Below are 17,569 nucleotides of genomic sequence, written 5' to 3'. Positions count from 1 at the left end.
TTCAAGTCAATCTTAGTCTTTGGTTGCGTTTATCGGGTCTTGCCACTAGATATGTACATATAGAACCTCACTATCGCACCCCACTATCGAACCCCACTATACAAATGTGATTTTCGGGATGTCGCGTTTAGCGTCTCTTCACGATTCAAAATAAAGGCCTTGTCTCTGAGCACCTGCTTTGCGCCGTTTGACTCGGGAAGCAGAGAGTTGCTCGGAGGTCAACTAGGGCATAGCACAGGGTGCGCACTATTTCGCTGAACCGGAAATTAGCCGGGGAAGGTTCGATTTGTATGTCACATTCAAAACACACCTTTTTGCGTCTTTAGATATGCCCATATCTAAAGGCGTTTAAAAAAGGCTTTGCGTTTATCACCTTCAAAATTTGCCTGAAAGACGTTTGAGAAACCTGATTCTAGGCAAAAATTTGGTCAATAAACGCACCCTTTGTGAAACACTCTCCTGATCTCAGATCTAACCACACTACATGTTTCATGACTGGAAGCCTGGAGCAGCGACACATTTCACCAATCCATCCTTCAGACAAGACAAGACAGATGGCCTCTCTGACGTACCCTAATTCCCAACGGTCACAGAGGTCCTGAATAAAAAATGACCATCATCACGAATCAAACGCTGTAATTAATTATGCAGACCGGTACGTGATTTGAATCAACGTCAAGACCAATTACGCCTGAATGGAATATAGACCTACTTACAAATCATCAATAAATGGGTTTTATGAGGATGAAATTCAAATGAAGCTCATTACGTGATATTGTCGGCTGAGAGTCAAAAGGGTATTTCATCCCAATCATTGCATACACAGGGTGACTGAACATTGCCTTTCTACACGTAGCTCAAAGCAGATATGTAAAAACAGTTTGATGCAATAAGTGCTGTATGTAATTTGTACATGGAGTGAAGTAACAAAACAATTATATCATCAAACATATGGGCCTGGCTCCACCTAGATTAATATTAGTACCTATATATCCATGCAATGAAAACACTTCATACAAATCAAATTTGTTTAGTCTTGAGTTTAAATCATCCATCTCTCTTTCTTTCCCTTTACTGCGCCCCTCTTCCATCCCTCCGGACCCCTCTCAACCCCCCCCCCCCCTCTCTCCGTCTTTCTCTCTGAAGGAGATTATGAGAGGGGAAAGTATCTACAAAAATTAACCAATTAACAAACCTCCATCATTAAATGAAACATATTTAATGAAAGAGAGAAAAAGATAAATGGACCCAGATGGGAGGGGGACTCATTTTGATCTGAAATCTCTGCATGTCCTGCTAGGCTGCTACTTCCTTGACTAGAAATAAACCAGCAACATAACAATCAAAGCTCTTTGGAAGCCATAGAGACGTTATGTAATGCGATATGCGCTATACAAGGACCAAATATTATTAATTATTATTAATCTGTGCAACGGGCAATTGACCTGGCCCACTCTCGTAAATTACGCATGATGGAAGGACTCTTGGCATTCCCTATGTTTGTATCCTCTACCTAATAACGGCTATCACCCAGCGTGACACAGAGATGTAACTGACATTTATTACCACAATAGCTATGTTCACATAGCATCATCATCATCATAAATTCAAACAGTACATGTACGTGAGCAAATCTTCATAAAATTGGAACTGTAAGTGCTAAATCCTTGAATTTCACAAACAATGACCCACTATCAACAATGCTCAATGTTCAAGCTTCAAACAACAGCAAAATAATGACTGCTCAGAGTTTTAAACTACATTGTACCACATGAAGTGGATGTTTTGGGGATTAGCCATCAGTTCATGGTAAAAAACTTCAAGTACACTTTAGGTTCAGAAATTACAAGCATGTCCTTCAAACCACAAGCTAATCTTAAAGTTGGCGGACTCATGTGAACCTGGCTAATTATGTTTGAATCCTCAATAGGCCTGTCTTCATCAGCTCGAGTTTTCTGAATAACCCGCTATTTTAGGACTCCGGATATTACCCGAAGCTCAAAATTGCATCTTCACCAGACTGATACGCTTATTGCAAACTAGCTTGGACGGGTGCAAACTAGCTCGGACGGGGGCAAATTAGCCTGCTATTTCGTTATTTTGGAAACAAGACCATAGTTTCTTGGGATATTTTCTCAACCAAATATCCCGTTACTTGCAACTGTGGGCTGATGTACATGTAGACACCAATTAACTGGCTGATTTGCAATCAGGGTAGTTAGAATAGCGGGTTATTTGGCATACTCGAGCCGATGAGGACAGACCTAATAACGGGCTATCACGCAGCATGGAGCGGACATGTTACTGACATTTATTGCTACCATGAAACATTTATCTCGGCAATGACAGTCAATCTAGATACAAGGAGAGCAATGACTTCAGAGTGAACCTCGGCAGAAGTACAGGTAGCCTTTCGGAAAGGGGTCATAGATGTGAAGATTAAAAGGGAACAAATTGATATCTATGTTGATATCACATCACAGGAGCTTTAATGCAATTGCTATATCTTGGCTATAAGAAATCATGTGTATGGTTTTAACAATTGCTAATAACCGATAGGAAGGTGTTACAACTAAATCACATACAAAGGACTATTAAAGTTCTTGAGGATTTAGCCTATGCATAGCCCAATAACACTGGCATACAAATCTGGTTAAACCTTGTTTTCTAGCTTTTCAGAAACTCAGGAAGTTTTTTCTGCATACCAGCAGAATGGGAATCTGACATTTTACCTAGCTGTACACAGTCCCAATAAACTACTTCATGCCTTGCATGTTCAATTATGTTTAAACGGAGGGGAAATAGTCCAACATAATAACATTCACACATTCCCATTCAAACTTTGGGCAAAAAGGGCTAAGCACCACTTTCACACTATTAAAGTTCAAAGGCAATGCGAACATGCCAAATGTGAACATGCTCAATATGAACTCTTGTAACACAAACTCTTCTGTCTTCATGACAACTGAGGAGAATTAGTCCAACATACACACATTCCCAGTGCAAAAGGGGCTCAGCAGCACTTTCATACTATTAAAGTTCAAAGGCAATGTGAACATGCAGTATATGAACATCCTCAATATGAACTCTCATAATACAAACTCTTCTGTATTCATGACAATGGCTAGGTCTCCAAATTGGTTCATGTTCTTCCATGCAATACCCGGGCTTAGGAGTGAGTTAGGGCTGATGCCCCATGAATACTAAGAACCTCATCTCAAAATCTAAAATTCTATCCGGTAGGAGGGGAAGGAAAGAGCTTTCATGTTTCGTTCAAGTCAAGAGGAATTATGATGGAAGGGGACAAAGTCTATGGGGCAAAGGAAAAAAAATTGAAAGGTAAAAAGAGAGAGAGGAGTAGAATGGATAAGTAGCAAAAGTGCAGAGCACATAGATGGAATTGATGTACCAATAATCCAATATGGCAGTGTGCATTTACCGGTAGCTACGTTATTCACATGTACGTGGTATAATACATGTAGATTTAGAGTAGGTTTATGGTTGCACCATGTGAGAGAAGGGGGATGATTGGGGAGTCCTGAAAAGATTTGCATGTTTTTTTAAAGTGCAGTAAATCTGATCACTCCCATGTAAATATAAAATAATAAAAAAATAGTTCTTTCAACTGATTAACATCATTTAACTCTAATATCTATTCCATTTAAGTACCTGAAATTCACTCTTTGCAGTGAGTAACAAAAAACCAAAAGAAACATAGGGGCAGAGAGCGATCTAGGTTCGGAAACTTCATCTACAAGAGCACTGGGAAACTAAAGCTCACATACATACTGGGGGGGGGGGGACTTGCTATGAAGGAAAAGAGATTTCATTTTTATAGCCAATCCAAAATACCCCAAAACAAGAATGTACCATTACAAAATAGTCGGTGGAGAGCTAGAGAGGTACTGACTCCCATTTCTTAACACATACATGTATTTAATGTCTTTCCCGCTCTACGCAGATGACATGATATTCATTATTGCCTTTCCTGCACGCTCTGGGTAATAGGCAGAGAAGGAAAGTGGCGTTAAAATTGGCAATATCGGACGTGTCTCGATTCTCGGTCCAGGGATTTACGGCATATTGAAAGAAATAGCATGAACGCTGTGATCCGACAGAGCTTGAAGCTAGCCGCTGAGGGGATAAGGGATGTAGCGCTCTGCTTGTCGGCAGCAATATACTCCTTCAATTGACTGCCATTCATTAGGTTTAATACATTCAAGGAGGGGAGGGGGGGGGGGGGGGGTGAAATGCTAGGTACTTCATATTGCAAAATTCATTATGTTTCCCCGGTTTCCTTTTCAAACTATACACTCCACATGTTCACATACAGTCAAAACATGATTTCAAAATATCAGAACTACATGTATGCAATAGGATACATGTATTTTGCATTTGGAGCTGAAAGGCATTAACTCATTCAGATACATTAACACACAGTGAATGCCCTTCTGGCACCAAAAAGACTGGTTTATCTCAGAGTTTTGATACTATATTTTACTATTCGTATAGGGGGTCTGGTTTCAAATTTTAGGAATTGGGATTATGAAAATTACGGCAAAAATATTGAACAAATCTCCTTATATGGCTTGCATAAATAAAAAAGAGAGTGTTTAAGAATAATTACTTAATATATGTACATCAATTTCCTTCTGTGACTCATGCATAATGAGGAAGATAAACATCAAAAATCATTCAGAAAGCTGTTATGTGTGGGCAGAATACCTGGTTTAATGTCAAGTCCAAATCATTTATTGGGACAGCAAACTACTATAAGGCTATAAATAGATGGCATGATCATCAAAATGTTACATGATGGTGATTACAAACCGCTGTCCTTTCGTACAGGGAAATGCAATCAAAACAACCATTCATAAGGGTCAAAATGGCCGCTCATCAATTTACCTGGCTTTAGTCATAAAGCAATTAGGTATCCAGGTCAATAAGCTCGTCCTCGTTCATAAATCGTCCATTGAGAGCAAAAATGGTGTCAAGTCTGGTCCCCATTTCACAAAACTTGTCATCAGTGACAAATGACAGTTTTTGTTATAAGCTACTGAAATCCTTGCTTCTGATTGGTTGTCGGCAGATTTGTCATCGAAAAAAGGCTTTGTGAAACGGGTCCCTGCACTACAGGATATGAGTTAACAACCTTCTGGCTCTCAAAGTCTCATGTACTGTACAACAAGCTCAGGAGGCGGGATTTACGAATTACAAGAGAGATTTATCAAACAATCATTTTTTAAATATTTTGTAGAAATTTTGCAAGGGTGCGATGGTAGACTGTGTGCCACATATAATATAGATTGATAATCTCTCTCTTTTAAGAACAATTAATCTTTGCAAATAATCAGAAAAAACCAACACTGACAGTTTTTAGGGGTGTTTTTCCAGTAGTGATTTTTCAAAATGGTGTTGGGGCTGCATAAATGGTCCTATCATACCTGCAGGCCTCATGAATTTGCTTACATATTTAACTGCCCCCCCCCCTCCCCCCATCGTTCCAAAGCTGAATTTCAATATTATCTCAATTGCTACCTGCAGAGAAGTTGAAATCTAATTGTTAGCACACAGGACAAGGGCTGAATGAATTCTCAGTGTTATTCCCATATATATGTACAACTGTAGACGTACCTTCTACAATGTAAACAAGGATCTTGCACACTATGAATATCATGTACCGGTATGTATTTTACAAGTACATATAGGAGTTTATACCACTCAGTATTTATTATCATGTGTTTTTGTAAAAACACAGCATCACTGACTTGTCACTGCATGTGTGCAATTTGATAGCTATCAAGTTTGAATGTTCAAATATCAGAAAATCATATCCACATAAAATTGGATTGTAAAGAACAGAACCTGTTATAAAGTTCTGCATTCTCTGGAGGACTTTCCCTTTTTGTATCCAGACACCTTTTAACATATTACCATACAGCCAGATTGTGTCCCTTTCAAAGCCTCACTGCACTACTTATAATTACTTGCGCCCTCTATATAGCAAAAAATGCCTAATCGGTAACCATTAGTCCCCCATGGTCCCCTTTTTCTCATGTTAATTAAGAGCTTATATAAGATGAGATAACCACCTGTCAGTGACCATGCAGGGAGGTCTAATCCCTCCTGGCCAAACTAGTGTAGATACGCTTTAAAAGAATGAGTTTAACAAACAGCTTTTGATTTTAAAGTTACACATTTCTGACTAGGCTGACCGCCCTGCAATTATACACTATATGTGCAGTCCCAAATTAATACCTAATACTTCATGTGCCCACTTGCATTATAATAGCTACATGTATATTAGTTTATCCCCAATTTTTCCCCATGTACAAAAAATGTTAATATCTCTTTCAATTAGCTCTGGTGTGGCCTTTATTGCCAAGCCTACATACATACAGTATGTGAGAATCAGAGTCAATAGAATGCACTGCAAAGTTTATTACCACACACAGTCAAAATGAAAGGCAAATTATTGTTCAAATGCAGCGTTCCATGATAACCATTCAAAAACAGTTTTCCCCCACCTTCTTTTCATAGAAACCACTCACTACAACATGCAAGCAAGTTTTCCAAGTTCTTACATCGTGAAATATGCCCAATTGATAATTGGTATCACAATTTCTTTGAACGCCTAAAGTGAAAATACCATTCTACACGCATTTATCAAACACAAAATTCCCCGTGACCGATTCGTGCCCTACATAATTCGCACACCACCGGTTTCTTAAAGATATAACCTTGCGCAATTGTTATTAGCAATTGACATGGCTCACACAAATCAACAATTAAACAATACCCATGTAGGTGCATTTATTGTATTCCCTCACCCAGCCCCTTTTAAACAAATATTCAGTGACAGTTCATTGTATTCTACCCTGTTACCGGTCATACGGCTGAAATATATCACCTGGGGGGTGTTTCATAAAGCTGTGCGTAAAGTTACGAATGACTTTACAAATGATTTGAATATGAAGAGCCAAATGGGATTCTCAAAGTTTTTCCTGACGTTTTAAGAAAGTGTGACTGTATTTCCCATAATCTCAATTAAATTGTAGCCCAAAGTACACTTTGCATTAAAATGTTTTGTTAATAATGATAACGTTCATCTACATCTGCATATTTCAACTTTAGCTCCTGCAATTAAAAGGATTTGAGAATCCCATTTAGCCAGGGCTGTCAACCCTCCCGCATTTGGAGGGAGTCTTACACCACCACGCTCATTCTCCCGCCGCCTCAAAAGCTCGTAGCGGGAGACTCCTGCCACACGCTTTCCTCCTGCTCTCCCGCCAACGATGTAGAATCTCCCGGTTTATGAAAAACCTCCCGCCAAACCGTACCATATACACACACCAAAAACAACAAAAAATGTGCTCTTACAAGTTGACAGCCCTGATTTAGCTGTTCATATTGAAGACGTTCGTAAAGTCATGCGTAACTTGACGCACAGCTTTAAGAAACACCCCCCCCCCAATCAGAGCCAGAAGGGCACCACTGAAATCTGTGTTGAAGTATATGAAGTAACACCCTTTTTGCTCCAACTGATGATATACAGGACTGAAATTAGATTTTGCACCAAAACTACAGTGTATTCAACCAAAGTGTCGGTTGTGTGAAACAGGAAAATCATATTCCTTAACCAGTTCATTTCTAAAGCACCTGTCTCCCAATTGTTTTTTTTTTAAAACCTGCTTTGAGAGTTCATTAAATGGGATAGTAAAAGTATCAACTTGTGGTTTCGACTCACCAGTAATAATTGATGATTAATTGATTAATTGATTTTTTTTTTCTTCAATCGATTGCTATGAAAGCAAGTACATGTATATGGTTATGGGTATGCATACATGTATGCAAGCATGGGGACCTACGGCTGAGGTCCTATCCGTGGGACTCGGCAATGAGGACTAATGCTTCACTAAAGGATATACAAACTCATCAACTTGATTTTGAACCCAGGACCTCCCAGAACAAGACAACTGCTCTACCACTAACATATCACTCCTCCTACATTTTTACACTTACAATTAACAGTGATATCTTTAAGTAAACAAGTTTGTTTGTTCCAGTGATTTTAGCCATGTGCAGTATAACTCAAATCAAACCAAACATGACGATGCAGCACAGGTTTATAAGCGGGCTTTATCAAGCATCATGGCACAAATGACAAGGTAATTCACCTCTATTACATTCTTGTCATTTATGAATTTCGTTTTTTTTTTCCTTCAATAGCAGTAAATAAAATCAAAATAAATTTAAATTAAGTCCAGCTCCCATCCCCTTGAATCTAAAATGAGCAATGTTCACACGTATATTTAAACAGGGTACAACACTGTAAGTACAATCACGACATACCGTGTGAACACATGGTAACTACACCTACAACTGCCAATGAAGAGGAAATTGGGTCAAGAGGGTCATCTAAAAACGAGCAATGGTCACACTTATAATTAAACAGGGTACGACACTGTTAGTACAATCACAGTTTACCATGTGAACACACACCTGCAAATGAAGAGGAAATTGGGTCAAGAGGGTCATCTAAAAACAAGCAATGTTCACACTTATATTCAAAGAGGGTATGACACTGTTAGTACAATCACAGTTTACCATGTGAACACACCTGCAAATAAAGAGGAAATTAGGTCAAGAGGGTCATCTAAAAACAAGCAATGTTCACACTTATATTCAAAGAGGGTACGACACTGTTAGTACAATCACAGTTTACCATGTGAACACACACCTGCAAATGAAGAGGAAATTGGGTCAAGAGGGTCATCTAAAAATGAGCAATGTTCACACTTATATTTAAACAGGGTACGACACTGTAAGTGATCATGACTTACATGTACCATGTGAACACACACCTACAACTACAAATGAAGAGGAAATTGGGTCAAGAGGGTCATCTGTATTGCTAACGAGTTCTGCGATATCCTGTCTATTCCTCCTTCATAACCCGTTTCCTATCCCTGACTACGAGCCGTCCAAGCTTTACATTAACCCTACGTTCAGACTCCAAGAGCTCATCGTATAGCTACATAAGGATCGTATAGATAACTCTATAGTAGTTATTACGTTTTTTAAAGTCTGAACCAACAGTTGTGTAAAGAAATTTTGAACATCAGAATGGATGTTTGAGCATCGTTTCAAACAAAAACTCAATTAAGAATCAGGTTCCCGCTTTAGTCTGAATGCACGTCATATCGTACAGAAATCGTATAGCTGGGCGGGGCTTAATGTAAATGCATGCAGATGATTGGCCAGCTGTAAAGTCCATTGACCTATTTAAAATTAGTTTCTGATACAATGTTCTTTTGTATGATCTTGTTTCCTAGTATGTACACTCCTTTCACTACACGATTCTTTATACGTTTCTTTTAATACAGGTTTCATATAGATTTCCTTCATTATGAACAGACTACAAGAGCCGTCCAGGTTTCTATAACGCTTTACATGACGGTGTATGTTTCTTCCTGGTGTGATTTCCTGCTATATTGTAGTCGTTGATTGAAACGCTTAGAAAAGAACAAAGAGCAAAAGGCTTATGAATAGCCACTGTGGTTGAGTGCATTATCTATCTACATTGTATCTATCCTGAATCAAAGAAATTCTCATCAGAAACTACTTGTGGTTCCTGTAGTACAAAGCTCCTTTCTAATTATAGAAAATAAAATGGTACATAGTAGATATACAAGTAGGTTGTTTGCCACTCATTTCAAGTTTTATACTATTGTAAATTGTACTAGAAATGTTAAAGATAAAGACCAGTTCTGGTCATGCGATTGCATTGTGAAAGAAACGTTGTGGAATCGATCAGAAAAGGTTGATCATCTAGCATATACATGTACATGTACATATAAGTATTGATGTGTACCGCAAGGTTCTGGAATCATCAAAATGATAAGAAATTTGGCCCAGTCTTCGTAAAGTTACAAGCACTGTAAACAGAAAGATGTATATGGGACTACGCACACGTGCGCAACACATGCGTATTATTTATTTGGTCCCAATAGATAAACTAATTTACCAAATATATCGATTAGTAGGCGGTTTCCCGGCAAAATTGTTATCATGTATTAGTCAAAACATATTCTTTCACGATTGGTAATATAAGAGCTTCCATTTCATTCTTTGAGAGGGGGGCGTTTCCAAACTGGTCTTTACCTTCAAGTTACATTGTGTTTTTTAATAGATTAGTGATACATAGCATCATCTGAGCAGCCAACCAATTTGGTAACGCCTATTTGGAAACTCCCCTTACAAGGACTGCTGGGGGTGTTTCACAAACTTGTCATCAGTGACAAATGACAGTTAAATGAGTTTTTGTTATAAGCTAGTGAAATCCTTGCTTCTGATTGGTTATCAGCAGATTTGTCACTGATTTTTCACTCATTTGTCAGTGAAAAGAGGCTTTGTGAAAATACCCCCCTGGTGTGAACCGCTATCAACAATTATTTGTTGGGTACCTGCACTCGCTCTTATTCAAAATTGCACAATTAATACAACAACAAATTAAAAACAAAACAAAAATTCTCACAACAATATTCAGCAGTTACATTCTGGGAAATTCATATTGCAGCTCTTTTACACACTACCACCACCACTGAGCTTGGCTCCAGTCATTGAGCCCTTACATGAACATGTACCGGTAGTAGTGATACAAATACGGCAGCTTGTATTTGATAAGGAGGTTAACAAAATTAAACTTCTAAGAAATTATACTGGTACTTGAAGTTGTGCAACATTTACAATGTACTGTACATACAGTACATAAACAGAGTTTGTGATCATACAATGTGCTTCTTCATACCGTACATCTTATTCATATTCTATAGTATGTACGGTAATTGTATATGTGCAGGCTGTCGTATAGGCAGACATGATTGTGAATATTTAATAATTTGATGAAAAGTAAATACAAGGAGTATAAAGTAGGTATACATATGAGCCTGCACTGCACTCTACATTATGAATGCCAATTAATTTACTCACCAAGTTTCTGTGTTTTATACCAGGCAATTACAACTTCCCAATAATAAAGTCCACGATTAGATTGTAATATTCCTAAATCCAAAAAGGAGTCCGCAGATCCCACAATATACCTAGTACAGGTATTCCAAACAGCTTCACAAAGGTATTGCAGCAGTACCACCAGTCGTACGCTGTATAAACTTGATCTACCCTCGACAAATTAGTTTCTATAGGAAGCGATGAGCACACAACTGCTTGTTCGGACGGACGATCACTCAATGATGTGTGGAGGTCCACTTCCTACCTACAGAGCTCACCTAACCACGGATCGAGTCGGGCCATTAGCGGCCTTTCCTGAAAGATTGCTATTAATACATCCTACCACAATACCCTAAGGATTTCTTGTATAGGGGATTCGGACGGACGGACGGACAGACTTTCTCTGTACAACCACTGGACTGTGACTTGTACTTGTTAGTATGAAACATACATTTAGAATATGAACTAGTCTACAAGCACAGGCACTTTATTTGACACTTTATAAACAACAACTATTGTGTACTGAGTGAAGACTAGCCAATAAAGATTGAGTATAGTCTACAAGCTCATACCCTCTGTTATGTTTGTATCTGCAAACTATGTATGAATTGTACATTATATGCTTATGTTACCCTACAATGCATTCTAGATTTTTAAGTATGCTAATTTTCAATGTCACTTCGATACCCTCTCTATCATCTATGCCAGTTCGAGGTGGAAATGCAGCGGAACTTAAAAATTTGAACAAGTCCACAATTTTCTTGGGCCTAAACTGTATGCATTATCATTCTGTTTCCCCTAAAACGCATGGAAAACACAGCGGAGCTAAATGTACATCTATGTCTGAATTAAGACATCGAAATGGAAATGCATAGGCTCAACGCATTGATGTGACCTCGGCATAAGTAATGTGCAAAGTCCCACATATATATTTACATGTAGGCCAACATGAACACACATATCTGTGTGAGTACAGTACCTGCACTTGTTCAAATGAAGGAAGTGTTGTCTGAGACCAACAGTCAGCTAGTTCACATGGTAATCCAATCAACATTGATCACAATACAAACACATGCATACACACCCCAGACAACGAGGCTGGGATCGAGTAGAAGAACCTCAGAACAAACATGGACTTGAACCTAACCTTCATACATTAAAGGCCCACTGTACTACTTGTAGCTACTTTCGCCCTCTATATAGCAAATAGTGCCTAAGCGGTGACTGTTGGTCCCCCATGGTCCCCTTTTTCTTATGTTAATTGAGAGCTGATTTGATGAGATAGCCACCTGTCGCGACCATGCAGGGAGGTCCAATCCCTCCTGGCCAAACTAGTGCAGATAGGCTTTGCAGGGTAACATTCACCCATTAAAATAAAAAAAATCATAATAATAATTTGCTCTGTATGTTCAGGGTTCCATATTGCTATGACACATTTAATACAAACACATGTCGAACAAACACCTAAGACAGAAAGGCTGGGAGAGAACCTCAGAACAAACATGGACCAGAAGTCCAGAACCTAACCTCCATACATTAAAGATACTATGTCTCTTTCGCGGCCAACCTCAAATTGTGTAGAACTTTGAAGGAATTATGAATATGTCATGTATGTCCTATCTTTGGCATTTAAACGTTAGCAGTGTCCTAATATTCAAATTATGCAAGGAAACTGTTTTCTTGCTAGACTTCACTATCAGACACTATTGAGTGACTGACTGGCTTTTTTCTTCTTTGGTAATAACGTACATAAAATGAGCTGTAAAGGATTTTTCTACATCAATAACCCACTTTTTGTAATGGCCAAAATTAAACTGATTGAATCTTTGCGCAGCATAAAACATACGACCATGGGGTACCATGGTCTCATTGGTCTGAAAATCAAGACTATTACTTATTGGCTCTATAGCTCCTAAGTCGATTTGACAACTATTAGTCATTATTTTCCCACTTAAAGACATTTTCAAGCCCCTTTTTTTTAAGGGGAGTTCTAAATTAGTATTATCTTTCAAATGCCATTGGAATTTAACCTTTTCATTTTTTGGGCTGCAAATGGGACATAGTACCTTTAAAGGGTAACAATCACCAATCTTTTTTAAAGAATTATAATAACAATCTGCTCTGAATGTTCAGAGTTCCATATTGCTATGCTACATTTACATGTAATACAAACACAACAAGGCTGGGGGTAGAACTTCAGAACAAACATGGACTTTAACCTAACCTTCATACACGTACATGTTCATACAAAACAGTCATAAAGGCCAATAACAAGGTTTTTATCACCAATAATAGGTACATTTTTGCTCTAGGGGGTCCATGTCATCATTATGTACCCTTTTCAGGGGCGGACTAGGACTGAAATGTGGTAGGGGGTATTGATGTGACCTGCCTTCTCACAATATATGATCTTGATCAACCGGCCCTCGGACCACAAATGGACCAACCCTCAAGCCAAAATACTGAGTGGCCCATGAGGAAAACTCCCCAAACTCCCTTTGGATAGTGTGCTCCTGGTTGTATCCAAAATATCCCGCTATTTCCCAAATAGCGGGCTAATTTGTGCCCGTCCGAGCTAGTTTGTCATGAGCGTATAAGTCTGGTGAGGAGGCAATTTCGAGTTTCGAGATAATATCCAGAGTCTGAAAATAGCGGGTTATTTGGCCAACTCGAGCTGATGAAGACAGGCCTTTATGTAACACACTCTGCAATGTGCAAACACGACTTGTAATTTAGAAGGTTGATTGGAAGACATTTCCTTAGCTTACAGGCTGATCTACATTCAATATCTCTTTAAAAATATTTGCATATTACTGCATATCATGTACAAACTTTGTGATGTGTCAAGGATGTTCAAAGTGAGCTATTATTAAACAATTCTTCTTCCTCCTCAAATCGGAGAGGAAAACAAGAGCTAGAGATATCTAAAGTTGACCAATTTGCCTTTAAAAGGTCCACAAAGAATCCATAATCCAAGTGCCCCCCCCCCAATGCTCTGATAATCGTCTTGACAAAGGCAAACTTTAAAAATAAATACAGCAAATCTCTTGCTTTCAATAGTAATAACACACCTGTACATGTTTTATTCTTCTTCACTCGAAGGGACCTATTTTTTCATATTTCGCTCATTACTCATCGGCTACTCACAGATCATTAAAATCTGTTTAGCAGATCTATTCATTCAATCGTAGTCTTGAACAATCAGACAGAATTATTCATCAAGTTCTGTTCCAATTCCTTTTTTTCATCAAAGCCAGAACACAAAAGTACAATAAACTGCACAGCAAGAAGTAGACTATTCCACCTATTAATGCCTGTAGTAAAAGTTCTTAAAAAGCCAGAGGATTAATGGTACCGGTAGTCGTAAAGACATTTTCATTTTCGATCAGAGGAAACTTACTCACTCAGTCTGAATGCCAGACTAGCACAATGCAGAGACTGTGAGAGAAAACACCCTTTTAATAGTCAAAGACCATATAAGGAAACTATTGGCATGGCTTCTTTTATTGATTGCAGAAAGCAAACAAAATCAATCCCTAAGCTCTGTAAAAAGGGGAAACCCCTAACCTTGATCAATTGTAGGCATTACAATGAGGGCATTAATTCCTTACATGAATGTACCCCAGGTATGTAGGGTATTCCACCCTCCCCCCCCCCCCCCCCTTTTGAATTTTTTTATTCAGAAGTATATCTATTTCGTTTTCAGGGATTTACATTGGCATGTGAGAAAGAAGGCGAGGATTACCAGAAAGCACATGCTCGTGTTGGGTGCGCCTAATAATAAAAGACCACACAATAAAATATAATCATTACAATATATCTATTGATGAAGACCTAGCAAAAAGCATCTTTGAATACATACAAATGCAGACATGTACATGAAACCACACAAGTTCTTTTCAGATTAAAATAAAACATGCAAGTATTCTCAGGACTGGATTTTGTTGCATTTTATTTTGTGTGCACAGATCTTTCAGGATATTTTCAGAGCTACATGTATCTAGGCCCTATGTACAATGCCTTTCTTTACAGGCTTACACCAATCTAGGCCTATATTTCTACATAATTATACTCTATTTCACTAGTTCACTAGTCAGATATTTTCCAGATACATTAAAATTTCAACTTTTCAAAGATTACCGACAGTATGAATTTGACTAAAATAAAACCTTGAAGTAATTTTGCAGCTTGTTCAGCCTACCAACTCCAGCAGAGTTGTACTTGAACTTTGAGGTCAAAGGTCACGTCTCTCACTTGACATGTATTCTAAATACATCTGTAAATGCTATTCACCTTCAATGACCCAGTTACCATTTTTTTCCACCCAATCTTCAGACTTCAGTGTGGGAAAATTTACAATTAGATGTTTGTATTGTGATGCAAGTTACCTGTTGAGGTAGATATACCAGCATGCATCTAGCATTGTTCATGTACGTCATACTCGAAGCAAGCATTATTTGAAGTGTCAGAAACTAGCATGATAAACTATTGATTTAAGTTGAATGTGTGACAATGTGAAGTCCACACGGGGTCCACACAAGGATGACTTGATGTTGATTTTATCATGTACAATCTTTTTTTTCCCCCAGAAAACAATCTATTCAACAAACTACATTGGGCACATATGTATGTATAATTGCAAAGAAAAGTATCATGTACAATTCTACTCCCGGTATTTCTAAGTTACATATAATTCACGATTGCACCAAAACTTTTACAAAACTGTGGAACCAGCTACCTACTGCTGTGCAGACGGCCTCATCTTTTGACCAGTTCAAGAAACTACTCAAGTCACATCTATTCTGCTAGAAATTACTTTATTACCAGCCTACATATACTTTTACTGATCTCTGAGAAGTGTCTAACTTTTGTTTTTAAGTGGGCCAAACATTGTGGAGCTTGTGTGGAGCGCTTTGTAACTGCAAGGAAAAGGCGCTATATCAAATATCTTTTGGATTGGATGGATTGGAATGAATTTCCACGAGCAGCAATAAGCACCACTGTAGAAGATGGTTTCTTTCGTGTACAATTTTCCAATTCAAACCAATACCTCAGGAAAAACTGAAAAACTAACCTCAGACTATCAACGTACCATGCCAAACTATCTACATCACCATGAATAACCAAGATTTTGTCAAAATGAAGCTGGTTTGGACTCTTTGGAGTCGGGTTGGTAGAGTATCTGCAGTACAGCCTACATACTGTAGAAAACAAGAAGTGGTGCAGCACTCAGAATTTTAGGGGGATTTATTCCTCACTATGGTCCACCATATATCTGACCTGCAACGATTTCCTTGCAAAATTGAATGGCTAGCTATTCCATATGGACTCATGGTCCTGGTTGGCGATAGATCTGTGAAAAAGAATTCCAGCTATTCTAATGGTTCCTTCATGAGAACAGATGGACAGAGCATACACTGCAGAAAGACAAGGAGGGATCGATGGAAGGAGTGTCATCAAGAGGCCAATACCCCATATCAGGTTCACTCAGAGGTTCTACTTTACTCTTACTCTGGCACCAATTGCTCTAGAGACTACATGCACACTACAGATACAAGATCCATTATATATTCAGATACCGCCGGCCAAATGACTTTTTGGTACCCTCTCTTCAATTTGTTTTTAATCACTCATGCATGAAATGTGCATCATATGAGTTGCATCAAATAAAGGAGGATGATCTAAGCTTAACAAATATGTGTCATTTATTTATTTTAATTGTGATTAAGTTATGATAAAACATTGATAATTCTTGGTTTCGTTTTTTCTGGAACGCACTGTATATATTTTTCATCTTGGACCTAAACCTAACCCTAAAATTATTTACTCTGGTTCTTTCATGAGAACAGATGGACAAGTTATACAGTGTAGACACTAGACAGACAAGGAGGGATAGATCAAGTGTCAGTTTCATCGAGAGGCCAATATCCCATATCAGGTTCACCCAATGGTCTATAACACTTACTCCTACATGTATCACACATTCTCTGGCAGCAGTTGCTCTGAATACAATGCTTCATGTTCCTACATGAAACAATCTACATGTAAATTGCAACCGTGGACAACCACTATACATGTACCTAACCCTAACCCTAAAGTCCTGAGTATTCTATCTACTCTCATGGCTCCTCTGTGAGAACTGAAAGGCAGAACATGCAATATACAAGGAAGGATGGAAGTATTATGAACAGGCCAATATCACAAAACCAAGTTACATGTACTTCACAGGTTCTGCACGTACGACACAGTCTCCAGCAATAATTGCACCGAGGTAAATTTCCATATGTACATTGTGTATTTTTTCTACGTTGATTTTATAGTGGAATACAAGACGATCTCTTCTCAGTGGGTTATCACAACCTACCGTACAGTGTTTGTTTGTTACCCGACTACTAAGAGAGTATGTTTATGCATCCATGGTTTGTGCTTGTGTTTAAAGCAAGCAACCAAGAGACCGATGGCTTTAAGTCCTCTTCAAAGGACCTGGTAATGAGAATTAATGCCTTACCACTTACCAAAGGACCTGGTAATGAGAATAAATGCGTGACCACTTACCAAG

General features: G+C 38.4%; 1 protein-coding gene across 1 annotated transcript in view; it reads right to left on the bottom strand.

The window, feature by feature from the left end:
- Nucleotides 1-11,376, bottom strand: part of LOC593978 (protein FAM49B) — a 30,759-nt gene extending 19,383 nt beyond the window's left edge. The window contains exon 1 of the mRNA XM_011684513.2: nucleotides 10,993-11,376. The gene's annotated coding sequence lies outside the window, so the exon portion shown is untranslated. The remainder of the gene's footprint in view (nucleotides 1-10,992) is intronic.
- Between the last annotated feature and the right edge of the window lie 6,193 nt (nucleotides 11,377-17,569).

The sequence above is a fragment of the Strongylocentrotus purpuratus genome, unplaced genomic scaffold (genome assembly GCF_000002235.5).
Source record: "Strongylocentrotus purpuratus isolate Spur 01 unplaced genomic scaffold, Spur_5.0 spur5_contig_823, whole genome shotgun sequence".
Taxonomy (NCBI): Eukaryota; Metazoa; Echinodermata; class Echinoidea; order Camarodonta; family Strongylocentrotidae; genus Strongylocentrotus; species Strongylocentrotus purpuratus.
Note: the sequence above shows the minus strand (reverse complement) of the source record. Positions and strands in the feature narration are given on the sequence as shown.